This window comes from Bos mutus, chromosome 21 (assembly GCF_027580195.1).
Source record: "Bos mutus isolate GX-2022 chromosome 21, NWIPB_WYAK_1.1, whole genome shotgun sequence".
In the NCBI taxonomy this organism is placed as follows: Eukaryota; Metazoa; Chordata; class Mammalia; order Artiodactyla; family Bovidae; genus Bos; species Bos mutus.
In genome coordinates this window covers 54770684-54795644 of record NC_091637.1, presented here as the reverse complement: position 1 = coordinate 54795644, position 24961 = coordinate 54770684, and the positions used below count along the sequence as shown (strand labels likewise).

Here is a 24961-nt window from a genome sequence, read left to right as displayed (position 1 = left end):
ATATTGATAATGGGAGATTCTATAATGGGAGCTTACTGGAGAGCAGAAGGAATATGGGAAATCTCTATATATTAGTCTTAATTTTTCTGTGAATCTAAAACTGCTGTAAAAATTTATAAAATCATCTGGTGAATTTAGAAAACAGACCAATAATGGTCCCTACTCAGACTTACGAAGTCAGAATCAATAGGAGATAGTGTCTAGCAAGCATGGATATTTTTTAGGCTCTCCTAGTGATTCCACCACTCTGTAACTAAATATGGGAACATTCTGATTCCACTCTATAACTAAATATGGGACCCTTCATTCTAAATCTGCATTGTGGTGTTGTTTGAGCATCAAGTCATATCTGACACTTCTGCAACTCTGTGAATTATAGCCAGCCAGGATCCTCTGTCCATGGAATTTCCCAGGAAGGAATACTGGAATGGGTTGCCATTTCCTATTCCAGGGGATCTTCCTGAGCCAGAGATCAAACCCACGTCTCCTACAGTGGCAGGTGGATTCTTTACCACTGAGCCACCAGGGAAGGCCCAAATCTGCATTGTTACTAGCCACTAACCACTTGTGGGTGTTTAAATTAAAATTAAATTAGACAAAAAATTCCGTTTCTCAGTTGCATTAGCCACATTTCAAGGTGCATCAAGCCACAAAGTGGTTAGTGGTTTGGATAGTGCAGATATCAAACATTTCCGTTAACCCAAAGCTTCAGCCAGCACCGAAAACTCTAGAGCAGCTCTATACAACAAATAGACTGAAAATGGAAGTGCTCTTATTTCTAAAACTGTTGCATTCTGTTTTCTTAGTTTTAAAAAGATCAAATTTCATCCAAAAAGAGGCCAGATAAACTGTTTTAGTTTATAATAGTCATTTTCAGACAACCCTGTTCTCCCACCTCCTAGTAGAATGTTCTGTGAGCTTGTAAAAAAATACGTTGGTTGATCAGTGCTGTCCGGTCTTTATAAATAGAGATACCTGTGTTAGAAGTTGAAGCAAGGTTTATACACGTGTGATAGGATGTGGGCTAAAACATCTGTCTGTTAAACTCTAAGTGTTTGGTGACATGACAACATTAAATTTAAAAGAAAAAGTAAGTAATTTTATAATCTAAAATTTTCTTCTTTTACAACATTCTCTTCAAATAGATGATCGGTCATACTCAGGTCATGTCCAGCCAAAATTGGTTTGTTTTTCTGCTGTAGGGACTATTCTCAAGTCCAGGGGTCCCCAGCCTCCAGGATCCAATGCCTCATGACCTGAGGAGTAGCTGATATAATAATAATAGAAATAAAGTACACAATAAATGTAATGCACTTGAATCATCCTGAAACCATCCACTACCCCCCGGTCTGTGGAAGAATGGTTCTCCATGAGACCTGTCCTTGGTGCCAAAAAGGTTGGGGACCACTGCTCAAGTCTGAAACTACACATCAGATTAAACAAAAGCAAACTCAGAAAAACCTCCCTTTAGAAGTCCACTGAAAGAACAATTTCAATTCTGGTGTGAGACTCCAGAATGGAGAATATTTGTAGTATTTCTGAATCAAAATTTATAACAGAAAGCAAGTATTCTACTTCCAATCATATATATATTTTTAAAATCAAAGACACTTTATTTTCAAGTAACTCACAACTAATGAAGTTCTGTGTCTCCCATACTTCATCTCGTTGGGAGCTATGGGCAGTCAGAGTTTGGGTCTCGTCTATCACATGTTTTCCCCCTGGAAATCCAGTAATTGGAAGAAGGTTGCAGGGCTAGAGCATTACACTGTATTAGAGATTGTATTATCGAGCCATCTCCTGAAGAATACTGGAGTAGATCTCAAGTTTTAGCAGAGCTGATCTTTAAATGGAGATCAGTGAATGGGAGAATGAAGAACAACTCTGTGTCCTGTTTAAAAACACCAAGTCTTCCCTCACCTGGTAGGCCTGATCATTCTTAGAGGTGAAGAGATTGTGTTTCTTGTGGCAACAGTTGTCTGGGTTATAGTTCAAGAATTGTCAGAACTGAAGAGAGCATGAAAGGTCTGCTTTTGTCTTTACTGTGAATGCTTTGTCCCGGGAGGGCATTTATAAGCCTGGCTTGGGAATCGGTTTTTGTGAATATCTGTGCTTCAAACCCATCCCAGGGCTCTGAAGCAGTGCTGGATTGAGCGCACAGAATGCAGCGGGAAGGACCTGTCCCAGGCACTCGGGGCTCATTTGTATGGATGCACGGATGCTCTGGGAGCCGCATACATCAAAGCTACTGCAGTCCCCATCATAGAGCCTCGTGGAAAACAGGATTGTTCTGCAGCTTTGCTTTCCCCTCAGAGTTCTACCTCATAATCTAGCACCCTTTAACTAGAGACGATCTGGGAGAAAGAGCCCTGAATGTACAAAGCATAGAACAATTTAAGTACAGTGCTCAGAAATAATTGGCCACTTAGGGTAAGATGAAGTCCCATAATGGTAAAAATCATAGCATCTTAGCTCTGGCAGAGACCTTGAAAGGTCATACCATCTTCCATTTGCCTGTCTTTGAAACTTAAACCATTCTAGATGGATAAGAACCAATTCTGCGATGTAGGCCCTCCGGGAAGAAAATGACACAGCTCCCTGTGGAAAATGTTCTGATCTGTAGTACCTTTCTCACGGTTTGTAAGTTCATTCTTCAGTGAACCCAGATCAGTCCTATTGCAGTTAAAACTGGTTTTTATTGGTTCGTTCTTTACTGGAGATGTATAATCACTAGTCAGTATCCCTTATGACAAAGTCCCTAAAGATCAGCCATAGGTAAATTAGCACTTCAACCTTCTTTTCAGACGGAAATCTCAGTTTCTTTACATATTTTCTGATGGCCTGTTTTTTAGCCTCTTACTAATTATTGTTTTCATCTTCTCCTTCAAGTTATCCATGTCAGTCTTTGGTTGTAATGTCTGAACTGAATCCAGTGCCATAGAAATATCTGACAAGTACATAGTAATAAGAAACTCACCTCCAGTTCCTAAACACCAGAGATTATTGCTTTGCACATTAGTGTGAGACTAAGAATGACCATGCAGTCTGAGACTGGAGAGTGTGGTTTTAATAACTGGTGGGAAAATTGATACATAAATGTGTGTTGAAACCTTTTTTAAAAAACTGTTGCTGTTGGCTATATATGTACAGAGAAATTAAAAAACCATGGTCTAACTAGTATTAAGATGCTGCTACTGCTGGTAAGTCGCTTCAGTTGTATCTGACTCTGTGACACCATAGACGGCAGCCCATAAGGCTCTGCCGTCCCTGGGATTCTCCAGGCAAGAATACTGGAGTGGGTTGCCATTTCCTTCTCCGAGTATTAAGATACTGTAATTTAAAACATTAAAAATTATCAATGATGGTTTTTTGGTGCATGTATGAGTCGTATACGATGAATACGTGTCTGGAACTCTGAGGTCCAATGCAAATGGAGACCCACTGCCTCTGTTCCAGGTAACCCTATAGACATCTGTCAGGAATATACAAGTATCTTGTTTTATGTTCATATATTTTCTTTTTATGTTTATAATTGGATCAATGAAATAATATATAAAGATGAAATTGGTGAAACTTTGTTCAACCATAGAAAAGTAGTTAGGCAAGAAATGCTATTAATATACATTAAAAACAAATGTAAATTAGGAAATTTATGGTACAGGGATGTTATTCTTTGGCTAAGAATGATATAGTTATGGATAAGTAAATTGTTTATGTTCTCTATGTCTTGTGTCTATGATCTGTGTCAGTGTCAAGATTGATATTGTTCATTTACTTAGGAGAAACTAAAGTATAAATGATCCCAATTCACTACCTAAATGATTAAATGGAACATGGAATTCAAAGACTAATTAAACTGATATCTTAATGTAAAATATAAAAAAATAAATAAAACATTAAAAATCTAAGTGTTTCACTTCTGTGTAAAAAGACTTTTCCTGGGACTTCCCCGGCAGTCCAGTGGTTAAGACTCTGCACTTCCCCTGAAGGGGATGTGAGTTTGATCCTTGGTTGCAGAACTAAGATCCCACATTCCAAGCGGCGAGGCCAAAATTTTTTTTAAATTCAAATAAATAAATAGGGCCAAGACGAAAAAGTCCTGAAAGAGGCAAAACCGAACAAACCCAAACAACATATCCAGAGTAGTTTGAATAGTGCTTGCCTTCTTGTCGTATGGCTCACACACTGGGCACACATCCTTTGCACGCTCTGGCAATTTGTTACACTCCTTCCTAAGTCTGGATCAGCTTCCAACGTTTATTTTCCTTTGTGCTATCAGTGTCATGAAATAGCTCCAAGAGCTGCTCTAATGTGAAGTTTTTTGCCAGCTTCACTTCCTCTGGGACATCTTCTACTCCTCATCACAGCCACTTTCCTCACTCACGTTGATTGGTTTGCCTCCCCTCAGTTCCTCTGGCGCATGTGTCTAGTCTCTCATGCAGCAGTGTCAACAGCTCCCACTTAGCTCCCTCTCCTATAACTCCCTTTACATTCCAGCATTATCACTTTCCTCTTCTTTATTTTTAACGTGCGTTTATGTATTTATTTTGGCTGCACCAGATCTTATGGCATGTGAACTCTTAGTTGCGGCACGTGGGATCTGATTCCCCGTCCGAGGACCGAACCCAGGCAGTGGAAGTGCTGAGCCTCAGGCACTGGGCTACCAGGGAGGTCGCCCCTTTTTTTATTCTTTGCTACATGTTCATCTTTGTTGACCAGTTCTGTTTTTCCATTGTCGAGTTCATCACTGGGAGGCAAGGAGACACCCCATGGAACACTCTGTTGTTTGTGTGTAACAGACCCACAGTGACCAATCACCAACAGACTTTGGAAGAAGAGATGTGATTTGTCACCAATCATGACACATATTCGTTATTTATGTTGTGATATGTGAACTGAAGAGCAAGCAGTGAAATGTGTACCTTCTCAAGTACAGCTGCTGTCCCTTGGCCGCTGACATTTGAACCCTGTTCTTGGAGGACTTGTTTAGCTAAACGATTATAACTGAAATTCTGGCATTTTAGAACCACACAAAATAAGAATGGCCTTATTCAGTTCCTACGTGTACCCCAGGTCGGTGCTAATGTTCTGGTTCCTGCTGTTTGTTATCCATGCTGACACTTAAGGTCTTTTTCTGACATACAGCCCTGCCAACTTCATCATAGTAATGTTTTCTTTTCTCACCAGGGATATTCCATTAGGTCTTTCCTCTTTGATTTCGTACTTTTGTTTCTACTAGGGAACACTCCTTCAGTCTCTGAAGTTTTTTGGAATTGATTGCCTTCCCAAGTTTACTAGCATTTGCAAATTAGACGTTTCCCCATGCATTAATGTGAACACTAACTATCCTCACAACATGTCAGTTCCTTATTACCTCCCAGATTGACTCGGCCAGTTCAGAGTTATCCTTTTGGTCATGCGGTTCAGTCAGTTCTGTTAGCTCAAGGCCAGTGGTTCCTGGTTATCGTTCAGCATTAGGATCTTCCAAGGAATTTTACAAACAGCTCCCCAAGCCCTTTGAGGGTCTGGGGAAGGATCTGGGAGTCTGTGTGCCCCCATATAATTAGCTAGGTTTGGTCTATAATATAAACCGTATCTTCCTAGTTCTTAGTGACCTTATCCTAAACTAACAGAACTGACCCACACATTAGAGATCATTTTGTCAAACCTACTCATTTTAGAAGTGAGAAAAGTAGGAGACGCCAAATGCCTTGGCCATGGTCTCATAGTTACAGACTGAGTGGGAACTGGAAGCCATGTTTCCAGACTCTGAATTCAGTACTCTTTCTCCCTGATTTCCATCAGTTGGGTCTTAATCAGAATCATTGACTATCATCTTCAAGCTCTGCTGTGGTAATTTTTTTTTTCTTGGTATGAGTGAGTCTGTGTATTAGCTTCTGAGGAGAGGTGCTTAACTAAGGTGCTCTGTTATGGATGGGCAGGGTGGAGGTCAGGATTTCTCACGTCACGGGTGCTGTGGGCCCTGGAGAAGCTCTGGGGGCCTCGGTTCCCTCAGGCTCTGGTGCTTGTACCCTGTCTGCTGTGTGCCTGCCCGCTGGCACCAAGCCTTCTGCCTCTGATGTGCTTAGATATCTGCTTGAGTTGTGCACAGCGTTTGTTTCCAGAGGCTGTTTGTGTAACTACCGACACCTCCTGACAGGAGAGGAGGAACGCGGGGTGAGGTGGGGACGTCCTACTCCGTGAAGCTTTTTCTATTTCCACGAGACGTTCTTACAGCTAAACTAAGACTCCAGCTTTCAGGTTTGCTGACAGAGGAAATTGAGTCTGTCTGTCATTCTGAGAGAAGAACTAAGGAGTCAAGCATATATCCCTTTGATATGTTTTATGAGTTCATGAAAAATGAATGGGGATTGCCGAAGAGAATGTGTGAACAGTTAATGTTTACATTCTAAGCCTGGCATGGAAAAAACAAAACAAAAACAGAATTTGTCTACCTCCTAATCTCCCTGAGCTCCCCTGTCAGAGGCAACAGCGTTTGAAATGTTAATGTGTCTGGTAGCCATTTTAAAGAAGGAGTTGCTGCTTATCCCTGTGAAGCTGAAATCCGGGGCCTTGCTTCTACATTTTCTCACCTTCTCTCAAGTACATGCTGCCCCCACCTCAGCTTCCCGCTAGACCCCAGAGGATAAAAGAGAGTATTTCATTGAACCATGGCATTTTAGAGCTGGAATAGGCGTTAATATTGTGTTTCAATTCCAGATTCTTAGTTTTCTCCTCTGAGGGCCCAAGGGGTCGACCGACTTGGCCACAATCACATGACTTGTTTGGAGCTGGACCTGACTAGAGTCTAGTGCAGGGCTCCTGACTCCCAGGCCAGTGTGGTTTTGACTGCATCGTATTGCACATAATAAAACACATTTTTCAGGCTTCTTTTAATACAAAATCCTAGTGATTTGGCAGTTGTGAGTTTTGGTCTCTATGACAGACTTTTAGAGGAGATGGGACTGCATGCCTGCAGCTGGAGAAACCAGATCAGTACTTTTCTACTGAATAGAAGATGGAATTTGGAAAGTGTCCTGTGTGACTGGACTCGAGGCCCCTGCTGTCTGGGAGATGGACCTGGGCTCCTTGCCTAAAGCCAGGGGCCAGAAGGGACTGTCCAGATTCTGGTAAGCGTCCATTCACTCGGGGTGGGGCCCAGAGTTAGGCTACTTGTAAAGCGCGGAAGCCCCAAGCCAAGGAAATTAATGTGAAACTGGTCCAAAGACTAAAGGAGAAAACAAAAAACAGCCATGGCCACAGCCTATCCACTGAGATGACTTTTCAACTCAGGGGACCAGAAGGATTCTTACACAAGGCGGCTCTCCCTGGAGATGAGCTCACAGAAAAAACAAAACCCATTTGCAGACAAAACCAAGAACCTACAGCTAACAGAACAATATGAAAGAAACTTTAGAATAAGTTCGCTTAAAATGTTCAAGAGGCAAAGGAAGAAACTTAAGAACAGGACATTAGAAAGGATGTTCTTCATTATCCAGTTGATTCTAGGTGGAGATATTTACCCAAAATGTAGTGTTTCTGGGATTAGTTTTACAGGCAAATCAGGTTTGAATCCATTGAGTATTCCTTGGTGATGGTGATTTTCCCCCTTGTAAATTGTTTTTGTCTTTCCCTATCTTCACCAGAACTGATGTATAAACACCATTCAGCTTCTAAAAGCACGCCCAGCTTCCCTGAGGGTGGGTTCCCTGTATAGACTGCCATCGCCCTTGCTTGGTTCTTGGAAGGATCAGTTCTGGAATGTCGTCTCCTCCACATCCCTGGTGTGTTCCGTCTCTGACTTATTCTGACATTACCAGCTCAGTCAGGATTGCAGGCTGAAACTATTAAGGTGGCAGACTCTACCCTCCACATTCTTTTATATGACTCAAGTTTTTCCAGAAAGTTCCTGGAACCATAAAGAATTATCCATGAGTACCTTTCACAGTAACGTGTGTGTGTGTCTGCACATATATGTGTGTGTGCTCAGTCAGTCAGTTGTATCTGACTACTTGTGACTCCATGGACTATAGCCTACCAGGCTCCTCTGTCCATGGGATTTCCCAGGGAAGAATACTGGAATGGGTTGCCATTTCCTTCTAGAGGGATCTTCCCACCCAAGGGATCAAACCCACATCTGAATTGACAGATGGATTCTTTATTGACGAGCCCCCTCTGGGAAGCCCCCTTCATAATAGCATACTCTTTTAAAAATATTCACAGGCCCTACTGAGAAGTTGTAGAAAAGATTCCACTACTTATTTAAGTTACAGCTCACCCTGAAGACAGACCAAAATGTACAGAAACATCTATTTTGATTATATGTAGATGCATCCAATCCTGGGATAATGAGAAGGAAAGATCTTAAAAAGCTAGAAGAGATGAAAAAGAAACCTAGGGAAATTTAATTTGCAAGTGAATGCTCAGTTTTCTCTTTCCCAGTAAAGGTTAGCATCAATTAATAAATATTTTTAACATGAAGTCATATACCGTCATCAACAAAGAAACATTACCTTCTATTCAGCAGCTGATTCTAGGTAATAATTTTCTATTTTCTGCTTTCTTTCAAAGCTTTTCAGTGTAATTTGTGAGTAGTCAAAGTGTTCTTTGGGGTTTCCCTGATAGCTCAGTGTAAACACTCCTCCTGCCAGTACAGGAGACATGGGTTTGCTCCCTGGTTGGGGAAGATCCCTAGGAAAAGGAAACGGCTACTCAGTCCATATTATTGCCTCAGAAATCCCATGCAGCCTAGTGTGCTACAGTCCATGGGGTCACAAAAGAGTGGGATGTGACTTCGTGACTCAACAACAATAAAGTGTTCTTTAAGAGCTTATAGTCAGGTTCCTGAAGCCTCATTTCTTTCCCAGTGAAGTATGAAAACTCTAAACAGAAAGCAAAGTATATAGCATATACTACTGTATATGCTGCTGCTGCTAAGTCGCTTCAGTCGTGTCCGACTCTGTGCGACCCCATAGACGGCAGCCCATTAGGCTGCCCTGTGCTGTATATAGAACCAGGTATTTTCACCCCGTTCTATGAATGCTGCCTAGTTCTCAGCAGTCCTGCCATCTCTATGCTATATTTAGACACCTGAAGTTTTCTGTATCTTTCTAGTCCTTGACTTTGCAGAAGCAGAGACCAATCCAGTCTCAGTTTGGTATTTTTAGCTGGTCACTAGTTCAAGAGTTACAAAACTTGGCATGCTAAGTCATGTGTGCATGACTAAGTCACTTCAGTCGTGTTTGACTTTTTCCAACTCTGTGGGGTGTAGCCCACCAAGCTCCTCTGTCCTTGGGATTTTCTGGAGTGGGTTGCCATGCCCTCCCCCTCTAGGGAATCTTCCTGACCTAGGGATCAAACCCATGTCTCTCACATCTCCTCCATTGGTAGGCGGGTTCTTTACCACTAGCACCACCTGGGAAGCCTGGGATTTTCCTGGAAGCGAGGTCTTTCCAGAGAAGCTTTAAAGATACCTTTACAGGTCTTCAGTGCATCTTTCAAATTTTCTCCAAAGAAAAATGATCATGGAAAAAAAAAAAAGATTAAAAGCTGTAGTGTCCTGGCTTCATCCTACATAAAAGCATTTAATTTTTCTATAAGTAAGCCCTTTTCTTCTCTACTTTAAAATTCTTGTGATCCATGCTTTCTTTAATGCAGTAGATTATATGGCATTTTATAAAGTTCTCTGACATGCTTATCAGATAATTTTTCTACTACTGTGAGATATTTTTCTGTTTCTTCTCCAGAATACAAGATGGTTCTAAGAGCTCACCCAATCTTACTGTTCATGTAGAATATAGATATTTATTAAGACTTGTTGTGTAAGTTTTAGAATGAAAATGTACTTTCCCCCGTCCTGAAAGAAATATCCTTAGGCAAGCTCTGTCTCAATAAATGGACCTTCCATCTCCCCATCTCCTCTCATGACCCTTCCATCACCAAGTCCTGTCCATTTTAGTTCCTAAAGAACTGTCAAATCTGCCTACTTCTCATCTTTTGCCAGAGCCATTGAATAGATGGATGGCGTGCATGCTTAGTTGTGTCTGACTCTTGCGATCCTATAGACGGTCCTCCACCAGGCTCCTCTGTCCATGGAATTTTCCAAGCAAGAATACCATAGTCGGTTGCCATTTCCTACTCCAAGGGATCTTCCTGACCCAGGAGTTGAACCTAAGTCTCTTGTATCTCCTGCGCTGGGAGGCAGATTCTTTACCTCTGCACCACCTAGAAGAGCCTCCTAACTAGACTCCATAATCTTGTTGCTTTGTGATCACTCAGTCTGAGCCTGTCAACTCCTTTACTTAACAACTCTTCAGGGCTTTCTTTTGCTCTTAGGGTAGTAACTCAGATCCTTAACGTTGTCTCCAAGGCTCTGTAGCACCTGGCCTCTATCTCTTCTTCCACATCTGCCCCACTCAGGGCTCAACCATCTGCTCCTCCATCTCCTTGAATGTATCTCATTGCTTTTCTATTCAAGCTCTTTGCACATCTGTTCTTTATGCCTGGAGGGCTCTTCTCACCATTCTCCTTTCACTGGGGTATCTTCCATACATCCTTCATGTTAAAGCTCTTCCTCAAAGACTTCCCTAAACCCCATACCAAGTCAGGTCTCCCTCATTATTTCTCTTCTGTTGTCCCTGTAGTTTTCCAGTATGAAACTGTCGTAGTAGATTTGAGGATCTGTAGACCTGTGCATTATTACTATAATAATAGTTGCACCAGAGGTTACACCATTTTGCTTATTACTCTGTTTGCAGCCACAAGCACAGTACCTGTCAGGGTAGGTGCTGAATCAGTGTTTTTGAATAAACAAATGCCTTTTACATATAGTATATATATAATGAATACATGAAATGAGCACCCACGGTGTCTAGCCAGGGTCAGCTCCGATCTTAACTTTAACAAAACCTTTTCATTCACTAAAAGTGAAGGTGTTAGCCACTCAGTCATGTCCGACTCTTTTTGACCCCATGAACTGACTGTAGGCCACCAGGCTCCTCTGCCCATGGGATTTCCAAGGCAAAAATACTGGAGTGGGTTGCCATTTCCTTCTCCAGGGGATCTTCCCAACCCAGGGATTGAACCCAGGTCTCTTGCACTGCAGGCAGATTCTTTACCTTCTGAGCCACCAGGGAAACTCCTTTCCTTCATTAAAATAACATATATCTTCAGTTTCCTAGAGTGCCTGCAACTGAGAACCAATCTTATTTTTTTAAATTAATTTATTTGGCTGCACTGAGTCTTAGTTGCGGTAGGCAGGATCTTTAATTGTGGCATATGAACTCAGTCGCAGCCTGTGGGATCTAGTTGCCTGCCTGGGATCAAACCTGGGTCCCTGCATTGGAAGCACAGAGTCTTAACCACTGGACAATCAGGGAAGTCCCCGGAACCAGTCTTAAGATGAAGAAGACTCTGATATCTGATACATGGTTTGGGTGTTTGGGTGTTTGTATGTTTACATGATTACTTTGTTTCACATGTAAGAGGCAAAAGACTAGAGAGGTGTCAAAGTGGAACACCATAAGCCAGGGAGCATTGAGAGAGAGCTAGGGAAGGTTCTTTTTTTAAAAAAAAAAAAAAATTGTTTACGTATGGCTGTGCTGGGTTTTCATTGCTGCATGGGCTTTTCTCTAGTTGCAGCAGGTGGGGGCTACTCTCTAGTTGCAGAGCACAGGCTTCTTGTCACAGTGGCTGCTCTTGTTGCAGAGTGCTCTAGGGCACTCAGTAGTTACAGCACACGGGCTTCAGTGGTTACGGCTCCCAGGCTCTAGAGCACAGGCTCAGCAGTTGTGACACATGGGCTTAGCTGCACCATGGCATGGAGGCCTCTTTCCGAATCAGGGATTGAATACATGTCTCCTGCACTGGCAGGCATACTCTCTACCACTGAGCCACCAGGAAGGCTGCCAGGGCAGGTTCTAATTGAGTGCTTTCTTGACTCTGATTTTAAGGGACCAAAACAACTTCAGTGGTAACAGAAAAGACATTAGATCAGATCAGATCAGATCAGTCACTCAGTCGTGTCCAACCCTTTGTGACCCCATGAATCACAGCACGCCAGGCCTCCCTGTCCATCACCAACTCCCGGAGTTCACTCAGACTCACATCCATCGAGTCAGTGATGCCATCCAGCCATCTTATCCTCTGTCGTCCCCCTCTCCTCCTGCCCCCAATCCCTCCCAGCATCAGAGTCCTTCCCAACGAGTCAACTCCTCGCATGAGGTGGCCAAAGTACTGGAGTTTCAGCTTTAGCATCATTCCTTCCAAAGAAATCCCAGGGCTGATCTCCTTCAGAATGGACTGGTTGGATCTCCTTGCAGTCCAAGGGACTCTCAAGAGTCTTCTCCAACACCACAGTTCAAAAGCATCAATTCTTCAGTGCTCAGCCTTCTTCACAGTCCAACTCTCACATCCATACATGACCACAGGAAAAACCATAGCCTTGACTAGACGAACCTTTGTTGGCAAAGTAATGTCTCTGCTTTTGAATATGCTATCTAGGTTGGTCATAACTTTCCTTCCAAGGAGTAAGCGTCTTTTAATTTCATGGCTGCAGTCACCATCTGTAGTGATTTTGGAGCCCAGAAAAATAAAGTCTGACACTATTTCCACTGTTTCCCCATCTATTTCCCATGAAGTGGTGGGACCGGATGCCATGATCTTCGTTTTCTGAATGTTGAGCTTTAAGCCAACTTTTTCACTCTCCACTTTCACTTTCATCAAGAGGCTTTTGAGTTCCTCTTCACTTTCTGCCATAAGGGTGGTGTCATCTGCATTTCTGAGGTGATTGATATTTCTCCTGGCAATCTTGATTCCAGTTTGTGTTTCTTCCAGTCCAGCGTTTCTCATGATGTACTCTGCATTTAAGTTAAGCAGGGTGGCAATATACAGCCTTGACGAACTCCTTTTCCTATTTGGAACCAGTCTGTTGTTCCATGTCCAGTTCTAACTGTTGCTTCCTGACCTGCATACAAATTTCTCAAGAGGCAGGTCAGGTGGTCTGGTATTCCCATCTCTTTCAGAATTTTCCACAGTTTATTGTGATCCACACAGTCAAAGGCTTTGGCATAGTCAATAAAGCAGAAATAGATGTTTTTCTGGAACTCTCTTGCTTTTTCGATGATCCAGCAGATGTTGGCAATTTGATCTCTGGTTTGTCTGCCTTTTCTAAAACCAGCTTGAACATCAGGAGGTTCACGGTTCACATATTGCTGAAGCCTGGCTTGGAGAATTTTGAGCATGACTTTACTGGCGTGTGAGATGAGTGCAATTGTGTAGTAGTTTGAGGATTCTTTGGCATTGCCTTTCTTTGGGATTGGAATGAAAACTGACCTTTTCCAGCCCTGTGGCCACTGCTGAGTTTTCCAAATTTGCTGGCATATTGAATGCAGCACTTTCACAGCATCATCTTTCAGGATTTGGAATAGCTCAACTGGAATTCCATCACCTCCACTAGCTTTGTTCGTAGTGATGCTTTCCAAGGCCCACTTGACTTCACATTCCAGGATGTCTGGCTCTAGGTCAGTGATCGCACCATCGTGATTATCTGGGTCGTGAAGATCTTTTTTGTACAGTTCTTCTGTGTATTCTTGCCATCTCTTCTTAATATCTTCTGCTTCTGTTAGGTCTATACCATTTCTGTCCTTTATTGAGCTCATCTTTGCATGAAATGTTCCTTTGGTATCTCTGATTTTCTTGAAGAGATCCCTAGTCTTTCCCATTCTGTTGTTTTCCTCTATTTCTTTGCATTGATCGCTGAAGAAGGCTTTCTTATCTCTTCTTGCTATTCTTTGGAACTCTGCATTCAGATGTTTATATCTTTCCTTTTCTCCTTTGCTTTTCGCTTCTCTTCTTTTCACAGCTATTTGTAAGGCCTCCCCAGACAGCCATTTTGCTTTTTTGCATTTATTTTCTATGGGAATGGTCTTGATCCATGTCTCCTGTACAGTGTCACGAACCTCATTCCATAGTTCATCAGGCACTCTATCTATCAGATCTGGACCCTTAAATCTATTTCTCACTTCCACTGTATAATCATAAGGGATTTGATTTAGGTCATACCTGAATGGTCTAGTGGTTTTCCCTACTTTCTTCAATTTAAGTCTGAATTTGGCAATAAGGAGTTCATGGTCTGGGCCACAGTCAGTGAATAGGGAAATGGTAAAGACTTATGGGGATATTGTGGTAAAGATAATAGGTTATTTTCACTTACAGTAACTCTTCCTGAAGAGAGACACAATTGCTTTTCTAATGCCAATAACCTAAAGATTGAATCTCTTATACCCAACCAGTACTGTCCATTTTCTGAAGGACTTCTGCACAAGTGGAAGGCAAAACCTTCTGTTACAGGAGCTGAGACCATTGAGTCCTAGTTACACTTAAGCAGTTCAGTTCACTTCAGTTGCTCAGTTATGTCCAACTCTTTGAGACCCACATGGACTGCAGCACACCAGGCCTCCATGTCCATCACCAACTCCCAGAGTTTACTCAAACTCATGTCCATTGAGTCAGTGATGCCATCCAGCCATCTCATCCTCTGTCATCCCCTTCACCTCCTGCCCTCAATCTTTCCCAGCATCAGGGTCTTTTGAAATGAGTCAGTTCTTCACATCAGATGGCCAAAATATTGGAGTTTGAGCTTCAGCATCAGTCCTTCCAATGAATATTTAGGACTGATTTCCTTTAGGATGGACTGATTGGATCTCCTTGCAGTCCAAGGAACTCTCAACAGTCTTCTCCAACACCACAGTTCAAAAGCATCAATTCTTCGGCACTCAGCCTTCTTCACAGTCCAACTCTCACATCCATACGTGACTACCAGAAAAACCATAGCTTTGACTAGATGGACCTTTGTTGGCAAAGTAATGTCTCTGATTTTTAATACACTGTCTAGGTTGGTCATAGCTTTTCTTCCAAGGAGCAAGCGTCTTTTAATTTCATGGCTGCAGTTACCGTCTGCAGTGATTTGGGAGCCCCCCAAAAATAAAGTCTGACACTGTTTCCGCTGTTTCCCCATCTATTTGCCATGAAGTGATGGGACTGGATGTCATGATCTTAGTTTTCTGAATGTTGAATTTTAAGCCAACTTTTTTTTTACTCCTCTCTTTCACTTTCATCAAGAGGCTTTTTAGTTCTTCTTTGCTTTCTGCTATAAGGGTGGTGTAACCTGCATATCTGAGGTTATTGATATTTCTCCTGGAAATCTTGATTCCAGCTTGTGCTTCATCCAGCCTGGCATTTGTCATGATGTACTCTGCATATAAGTTAAATAAGCAGGTGACAATATACAGCCTTGACATACTCCTTTCCTGATTTGGAACCAGTCTGTTGTTCCATGCCCAGTTCTAACTGTTGCTTCTTGACCTGCATATAGGTGTCTCATGAGGAAGGTTAGGTGGTCTGATATTCCCATCTCTTAAAGAATTTTCCACAGTTTGTTATGATCCACACAGTCAAAGGTTTTGGCATAGTCAGTAGAGCAGATGTAGATGTTTTTCTAAAACTCTCTTGCTTTTTTGATGATCCAGCAGATGTTGACAATTTGGTCTCTGGTCCTTTGCCTTTTATAAATACAGCTTGAACATCTGAAAGTTCATGGTTCACATACTGTTGAAGCCTTGGAGAATATTCAGCGTTACTTTGCTAGCCTGTGAGATGTAAAGGCATTACTTTGCTAGCATGTGAGATATAAAAGCAATATAATGCTACATAAAAGGAATAAACAAGTATCTTGGGAAACCATGCTAATAATCAATTAAATTATAGACCACTATTTCCAAGTGGCAACTGGAGGAATTCAAATGGAAATATAAGATTCTGAGCAGTGAAATAGACTTTGAATTCAACCATAAGCTGATATTTCCCGGTTCCCTTATCCTAAATACTCTGTTCTCCAGTTGGAGGTTGGTTTTGTTGTTCAGTCTTGGTTTTTACATCATTGCCCAATTCTTGTGTTTTTGAATAAGAAATGTTCTGCCTCATCTCACTATTTTATCATTCTGGGATATTTTCCAGACTTACCTAACATTTGTGAAGAACAGTGGGTAAATGTGAGCAGAAATCATTGCATAAATTCTTAATGAAGCAGAAAATATACAAAATATTCACAGCACCTCCACTAAAGCCTCATGACAATCTGTTTGGACCTTGGGGACCAAGAGAACGAAGCCACCCGCAGTTTTGTGTATCACTGTTTAGGTTTCTTTCTGGTCAGAAGTGGAGGTGATGTTTGCAGATTTGCTGTCCCTCCCCTGACCGCTGCCCCAGCCCATGTGGAATAAACTATTTTGAATCCAGAAGGAGGTTACCTTTTTTCAGTCATGAAAGGCTGAGTTTAATTCCCAGTTCCTTGACTCTAGTGTCTGTCATTTCTCCTGGGAATAGACTCCAAGTCATTATGGGTCAGAATATGTCTATAAAAGCCTAGGATCGTAAAGCAAACCCTGGGAGATAGTGAAGGACAGAGAAGCCTGGTGTGCTGCACTCCAGGGGTCACAAAGAGTCAGACATGACTTAGCGACTGAACAACAGCAACAAGGATTATAGAAGCTGCATGAACATGCCAAGGGAAATAAATTGAACCCTTTGTGGAAGCACTTTCTACAGTGTCAGAAATAGAGTGTGTTGCCCTCGGAAGCACAGGCTTATTTATTGGCAGTTCAGGGAACAGTACTTTCATATTCCTCTAAGCAAACTTCATATGTAAAAGCTACGTTATTCAATAGTGAAGATTAAAGAACTTTTTGTTTTAAAGTTAGCAAATGTTTCATCTAAAAATCAAATTTCCTGGTATAGTTTTTAAAACTCTTTTATTATAAAATAAAACACAGACATGGAAGACCATGTGAACCAAATGTATAGCGCAATAAATTATTATAAAGTGAACACCACCACTTTAGACTGAATGTTTGATCCTCCCCCAAATCCATAGAGTGAAGCCCCCATCCCCTATATGATGGTGTTTGGAGTTGGGGCCCTTGGGAGATAATCAGGCCATGAGGGGAAGGCCCTCATGAATGGAAGTGGGACCCTTATAAGAAGAGACAGAGAGAAATGGCCTGGCTCTGCCATGTAGGGACACAGAGAGAAGACAGCCGTCTGTAAACCAGTAGGCTCTTGCCACTTCCCAGCCACTCTGGTACCCTGACCTTGGGTTTCCCTGCCTCCAGAACTGTGAGCAATAAAAAGTTTGTTGTGTAGGCCAGAACTTTATTACAGCAGCCTGAGCTGGCCAAAACAACCATCCAGGTCACCCAGTCCATGTCCCCATCCGTATGCCCTTACTCAATCATAGCCCTTTCCTTTCCTGATAAATAACTACTGTTCTGACTCCTGTAGAAATCACTTTCTCTTGCATTTTTATCATCTTATCACCCCAGTGTGCATTCCTAGACTCTATATTTGAGTCGTGTCCATTTTATTGTTGTTTTCTCTTTATGATTTTCTTTTTTAAATTTAAATTTATCTTTAATGGGAGGATAACTGCTTTACAATGTTGTGCTGGTTTCTGCCACACATCAGCAAGAATTAGCCATAGGTATGCTTTTGTCCCCTTGCTCTTGAACCTCCCTCCCACCGCCCACCCCATCCCACTGCTCTAGGTTGTCACAGAGCAGCAGTTGAGCTCCCTACATCATAGCAGCAAATTCCCACTGGCTATCTAATATTACGTGTGGTGATGTGTATGCTTCCATGCTACTCTCTCAGTTCATCCCACTCTCTTCTTCCCCCACTGTGTCCACACGTCTGCTCTCCCTGCCTGTGTCTCCTCTGCTGCCTGCAGATAGGTTCATCAGTACAATCTTTCCAGATTCCATATATATATGTTAATATATGATATTTGTTTTTCTCTTTCTGCCTTCACTCTGTGTAATAGGCTGTGGGTTCATCCACCTTGTTAGAACTACGAATCGTGTCCATTTTTCTCAGTGCATTTTAAATTATTCAGTTAATTTCTGATTAACTTACAATTCTTTCAGGAAAATGTTATATAAAAGAGGGCACACCTTAAGTCCGCTTATCTTTCCCATTTGTGGAGTGAGACACGTTGCCGTCACTCTTGAAATTCATGGAAAATAGCCTGAGGCATTTGCTTGCTTTGTTTGTATGGGCATGTGAAGGGCACCCCCAATAAGTATGACTAACTGTCTCCAAAAAGGAAAAGAAGAGAAGGAAAATCTAAAGAAGAAAATCTTAAGGGACAAAGAAACACATCTTCAGTTATATATTAGTTAGTGTGGCTACATGAGGGTAAAAGGAGAGAGAAGGGAAATAAGATGGCATCACATCCTACCACATCTCAATTTGCTTAGACTCTGAATTCTAGAAAGTGTAAATCTTAGAGAAGGAGTAAATGGTAGATGAAAGATAGGATTAGGAATCAGAATGTGGTCATTGCAAACATTCCCATACCCCAGCTCAAAGGTGAATTATCAGTATGAATTATAGAGAAGACATAAATATCATCAAATAAGTAGTTTGGATAGGGCTAATTATATAAAGGATAGTCCCTGAAACTTCAGTTGGGATCATATAAAAGTTTTTAAATGAAATTAGATATAATAATAAATACTATCATTTTCCACAGCCTATGAATGAACAGGGACTTCCCCGATTTACACAGGTCGTATTCCAAAACTTTATGCTAAATTGGTTCATATTATAGAAACCTATATCATTCCAAAGATGTAATATTGTAAATGGTTATGGGATTTTTAGGTTAGCCCACAAAATATCATTGAACTCATGGAATGACTAATGAACAGTATTTTTTGTAATGAAAACCAGCAGAAATGCCAGTAGTTACAGGACAGTTTGTTAAAAAAAAAAAAAAATGAAACCCAGTATTGAATAATACAGTTTTTTAAAGTTTTGATGTGGTGCTTAGTGAAAATCACATTATCAGAGGCTAGTATGGAAGTTGATGGAAAGTCTTACCGTGATTTTGAAGTAGGCTTTTGGACATTTTCAGAGGCTGTATACATGACTCACTAATATTTCATTTATCCTTTCTTCAAATTATGTCACTTTCATGTTTACTGAAACCAGCATATAACTAGATCTTATTCTTATAGCTGTAATTTGGATCATCTTTGTGTTTACAAGCTGAATGAAGAGTAAGAGGAGAAAGGGAAAGATGAAAATGTTTTGAGTTGGAAAAATTGTATGATAAGATAAATTGTGGGAATTGTGGACAGGTTTTTCTTTTCTTTATTAATCCTTTAGCAGTAAATGTGTTTTACTTTTATGATGAAAAAATTTTTAATTTCTTTTTGAAGAATGTGTAGAATGAGGAAAACACTGCTGAGATGGTATTAATTGGAGTTCAGGAGAGAGATGGGTCATCACTTTACAGGGGCAGTTGAAGCTATAGAAGTGGATGGGAGAGAATTCCCTGGCAGTCCAGTGGTTAGGACTCTCTACTCCCACTGCCAAGGCCCAGGTTCAGTGCCTGGTCAGGGAACTAAGATCTCACAAGCTGCAGAGTGGGACTGAAAAGAAAAGAAGTGGATGGGAAATCTCAGACTTCATAGAATAAGGAAAGAGAGAGAGATTGGAAGAAGAAACAATGGACAGCAGCAACGTTTAAGGGGTGAAAAAGAAAAAGAGCCTGAAATAGTACACAGGAGACACACCAGCCAGAATACTATCCTAGAAGCTGACATGGAAGAATGCTTTAAGGAGGAAGTATTTGTCCATTATCCACAGATGAGGAGAGGCTGGGGGTGCTCACAGGCATGGCTCAAAGAACAACACCATTCCTTCTACACTCCCAGGACACTCTCCGTTGATTGGTGGTAAGGAAAAGGTTCTCCCTGCTGACTGGCAGGATTATGGGCACCGACAAGAATGGTAGTCTCTATTCATCAACCTTATCATTACAGGCCCACAGTGCTGTACAAACCAATCACAAATTTCACCTAGTAAAACTAATTGCATATTTAACATGGGGAGAATAATTTTCTCCCACCTCCACAAGGCTGAAGTCATAATTAGCTTTCTCCCTCCAAAGGTGGTTTAGAAAGAGTGTGATGAACAGTGTATGAATCAGGAGGATGCAAACTGAGAGCAACCTAGGAAAAATGTGTGGGTCTATTTCTGGGCTCTCTGTTCTGCTGTGTTCGTTTTTGTCAGAACCACACTGTCCTGATTAATATAGTTTTATAATACATTTTGGAATCAGGTAGTATTAGTCCTCCAAATTTGTTCTTCTTATGCAAAATTGTTTTGCCTATTTTAGGTCCTTTGTATTGCCACATGAATTTAGAATTGGTTTGTTATTCTTCAGAAAGCCTGCTGAGATTTTGACAGCAATCACACCGAATCTGTGGATCTGTCTGGAGAGAATTGATATCCTAACAAAACTGAGTCTTAAAACCCAGGTACACATCCCTGCATTTGCTCAGGCCTTGTTTAATTTCTCTCAGTGATGTTTTGTTGGTTTCGGTGTAATTGTTAGAGTTTTTAATATTGCTTATCACTTGCATGTGAAATGTTATCTAATTTAGGTTTTAGTGGAAGTCCCTGATCACCGCTGGGATCAAGCATCTTTTGAGTGATTATTGGCCCTTCAGGTTTCCTCTTCCCTGGATTGCTTTCATGTTGACCCTACATAATATTCAGCAAGAATATCTCCATTTGGGTATTTTTAGGGTCTCCTGTTTTTCAACTATTTTTTTGTTTTTATTGATTGTTTAATTTTTGTTGTTGTTGTTGTTTAGCTCTCAATTCTGATATAGTAATTTAGGCTTAGGTGCAAATACCTCTTTACATCTTTTCATTCCTTATTAATTTTATCCTCTCCTACTTTCTGCCAGTTCAGTCTTTCTCCTGTGTCCTAGATGTTCTAGCTCAGATAACTTTTGAGAACTCTGATTTGAAAGCAAAGCAGGAGGTCACTTCACTTGTCAGTGTCCCTTGGGCGATGCCTAGTTTATCTCTTTGCTCAGCTAATCTGTTCATTCCTCATGGTTCACTGCTCTGGACATTCTGCGAGTCTGTTGCAACCGAGGACATTAAAAGACAGAGACAATTGTGCGTCGCTGGGCAGAACTTGGGTAGCCTGGGGTTCTCACCTTTGAGGCAACAGGCACCTTGGCAGCTTGCTCAGCGACTCTGGGTGGTGATGATTGGAAGACACAAGAGCCTCAGTCATTGTTCTGTGAACTTGCCTTTGGCATCAGAAGGGATCTGCCCATACTAATTTGTTGATTGATTTTTTTAATTTATTTTTTAATTGAAGGATAATTGCTTTACAGAACTGTAAATTGCCAAACATTGATTGATTGATTTTGATTTAAAAGTTTGGTTTCTGTAGGCTATAAAAGAGGCATTCTGTGATTTCTAAATCAGTGCTACCTGGATCTGGTGGTGTCTTACAGAATATTCTTTATATGAATTACAGCTTATAAATCGGTTAATTTTGCTTTTCAATACCTCAAACATTTGTTGAGCACTTACTGTGTGCCGAGCAGTGTGTCAGAGACCTGCATTATCAGGATGAAGATGGTCCTTCTAGCTAACAGATGCCAGAATGTAGGCAGAAATTAACTCCAGTGCTTTCTCAGAGAAAGAAATGGGAAGGTAAAGGCAGGAGTAGCGCCATTCTAAGACACAAAAAGTAAGCAGTTTTTACTTATAGAAACTTGGTCAGAAAGAATAGCTCTAGGGAATCAGATGAATACCTGCAACATGTGGTTTCTGGACAACTGGACTGTTAGACCAAAAAAGAGACATTGAAAGAAACTGGCAGTCAGATTTCTGTGCTCCCAGACACTTGCTCACACTCTTTTCTTTCTAGGTTTTCTAGGACCCTTTCCACTTGGCCAGGTCCCACTCCTCCGTAAGGATTCATCTTAGATTTTATCTGCTTTGGGAAGGCTTTCCTGCACCCTGCCGTATGCCCTCCCTGTTCCGTTTACCACGCTCCATCAGAGGTGCCTCTTACGTGTGTGTCTCCTCCCAGCAGACCACAGACACGTCTTGCTCACCGTCGTATTGTACCGTGTTGTGCCTAGCACTGCATAAGGCCTGTGGCAGGCACTCATGAAATGTCTGATGGAGACATGAATAAACAGTGAACTATGTGATGAGTAATTGAATGATGATGAACAGATGAAGGGTGGTGAGGGGGAGTGTTTAGCCCAAAGAAAGAAAAAGCCTAAAGATAAGAATAAGGCTGAGGGGACTGAAACTGGAGGGACAAATACTATTAGGGAGCATCAGTAAGTGGAGGAGGGTCTCGTTTTCTTTTTGTTTCTGATTGGTATTGGTCCCCATCTCCTCCACGGTCCAGGTTAAAGACTTGGCGAGAGTTATCAAAAATTGATTATGTGCACTGTTGCTGCTGCTGCTGCTGCTAAGTCGCTTCAGTCGTGTCCGACTCTGTGCGACCCCATAGACAGCAGCCCACCAGGCTCCCTTGTCCCTGGGATTCTCCAAGCAAGAACACTGGAGTGGGTTGCCATGTCTTTCTCCAATGCATGAAAGTGAAAAGTGAAAGTGAAGTCGCTCAGTCGTGTCCGACTCTTATCGACCCCATGGACTGCAGCCTACCAGGCTCCTCCGTCCATGGGATTTTCCAGGCAAGAGTACTGGAGTGGGTTGCCATTGCCTTCTCCGATATAAATCAAATATTCTTCAGTTAGGAAAAGACAAAGCCGATTATGTGCCTGGTTGTGTCCTACATGTCCTGGGAATTACGGTCTCTCCTGGAGAGTAGGCTGGTGCCTTCTGTCGTTACCTAAGTGAAGGGACTACTGGAAGAGATAGGATTAAAACATAGAGCTCCTCTCTAGATCTACTTGCTCTGTTAAGCAGCACCTTTTAGCAAATGGTTGTTCAAATGGCTATAAATCAAACTCACCCGAGAGATGACTGTCTATCTTGGTGACATGCTTTGTTCAAAGCCTGATTCACCATAGCTATGACCTTTCTCTGGCTGAGCTGTGGAGGGACTTCCAAAAAAAAGTTAATTTGATATGTTTCAACAGGATCCTGATATACTGAAACAGTAGGCTAACGTCCATGTAAAGAAGTGTACTAGGCATAATAAGCCCCATATTTAGTTCTAGCGATTAATTGCACAAATCGAAGATTGGGAATGTCTGGCTTAGTAAAGGAATGCTTGAAATGGGGTTCTAGATACCCACAAATTGAACAATGTGAGTTTCTCTAAAACCAAATACGGGTTTAGGGTGTTTTTAAGGGAACTATAGTGTTCAGATCAAGATTTGATAGCTTTACTGTATTAGAAAGCTGTTAATATTCTTGGAGTATCATGTTCAGTATGATCTTCTTAGTTAAAGAACATGAGCAAACTAGAAAATAACATGGGATATTTTCACCAAGACCTAGAAATAAGTCATGTGAAGATCCAGTTACAAGAATTAGGTATTCAGCCTGGGGAAGGGAAGACATGCTATAGTATAGTATCTGAAGGGTAATCTCAAGAAGCCTGAGTAGAGGATATTTCCATTCCTTTAGAAGCAGTACTAGAATCAGTGGACAGAACTTAAAAGAAGGCATTTCTTCTCATTGTCAAGAACTTGCCACAGTCAGCACTGTTCAGAGATGCAGGGGACTAGTGTGTGAGGTGATGATTTCTCTGTCTCCCAGGAGCGACTGGAAAGCACCCTGAGAGCCGAGCTGTGCAGTCGTGCAGGCTGGTTAGTGCACAGGGCAGCTGGGCAAGGGGCAACTAAGGCTGGCATCCAGCCAGTGTCGCAGTGGTTACATCATGTGTCCTGGCCTTGGTACCCTAGAGGAAGAGGCACCTTTATTTAGTTCACCAAAAGGTGCTCCACATCTAGCAGATACAGAAAGATTTTCTCATCAGGTAAGAGAACATATAACTCCCTAATAACTTTTACCATTCAAGAAGAAAAAGTTAAAAAAAAAAAAAGCAAATAGATTTCATTTAACCCCAAAGAGCATAATTTAATTATACTTTTCAAATGTTGATGCATTCGAAGGTCTCCTTGACTCTCTCCCCATGAGCATCTTTGCTGAGCTGTGCAGGAGGGGATTAGAAGGATGGAGCTGGATGGTTGGCCATGCTTAGTAAGTGCTCCCGATAACAAGGTGTGAGCTCTGCTATGTTTGAGGCATACCCAGTGCCAGGCCATATCTTTCTTTGGAGATGAAGCACCGTTCAAATGTTCCCTGCTAAAAATTCTTATATTTAAGTGTACACTTTTAAAAGCAGGATATAAAATTGTACATATAATATCACTTCAACTCTGTTGCATAGAAATTTTCTTGAACCAAAACAACAAAATAGAAACAGAGATCTGCTCTCTGCAGGATGGAATCATGGGTGAGATTTATGTATTTTGTAAACAGAAAACAAATACTTTAAAACAATCTTTCTTTCACTTTGAAAACTATACATTGAAACATTTCATTTCATCCTGTGTCTCCACATATGATATTAAAAAAAAAAAATGTTCTTCTCCTTTTCAACTTCCCATGACCCAAACTTGTCTGTTATACTGAGTTGGTGGACTGGGTTGGTTGGAATGTCTAGACTGATTGTTGAATTATAGTTAAATTACCTCACTAGCACATCCGAATTTGATTTTGGTTTCACCCGCCCACCCCATCAGAAGATTACTCACCAATGGGATTCACACCTTCTACATTCTCATTTCTTTGATTGCATTACTACTGCATACTACCAAAACAAAGTGCAATTAAAATCTTTGAGAGAAAATGACACCTCATTGGCTGAGGAAATGCTCCTGAAAATGAGCTTCAGAAACAGACGGGGTAAATGGTGCGTCCAAGAAGAGTGAGTTCCCCTAGATACCATACATGTTGAAGCAGGAGAAGGCGTAAGCTGAAAACAAACATCCGCTGCAGTGCGTCTGACCCCTAAGCTGTGTTCCGTCTCCAGTCCAACCCTGGAAGAGGAGCATTTCAAAGACAAAGAAAAGGAGCGTGAAGCAGTTCAGCGAGAGTG

The 24961-nt window shown here is 41.5% G+C and overlaps 1 non-coding gene across 1 annotated transcript; it reads left to right on the top strand.

Annotated features, from left to right (window-relative positions):
• Positions 1-3351: 3351 nt before the first annotated feature.
• On the top strand, positions 3352-3425 carry LOC138984486 (small nucleolar RNA SNORD113/SNORD114 family). The gene has a single exon (XR_011461778.1). It is a non-coding gene; the product is annotated as a small nucleolar RNA SNORD113/SNORD114 family (small nucleolar RNA).
• Positions 3426-24961: the final 21536 nt, after the last annotated feature.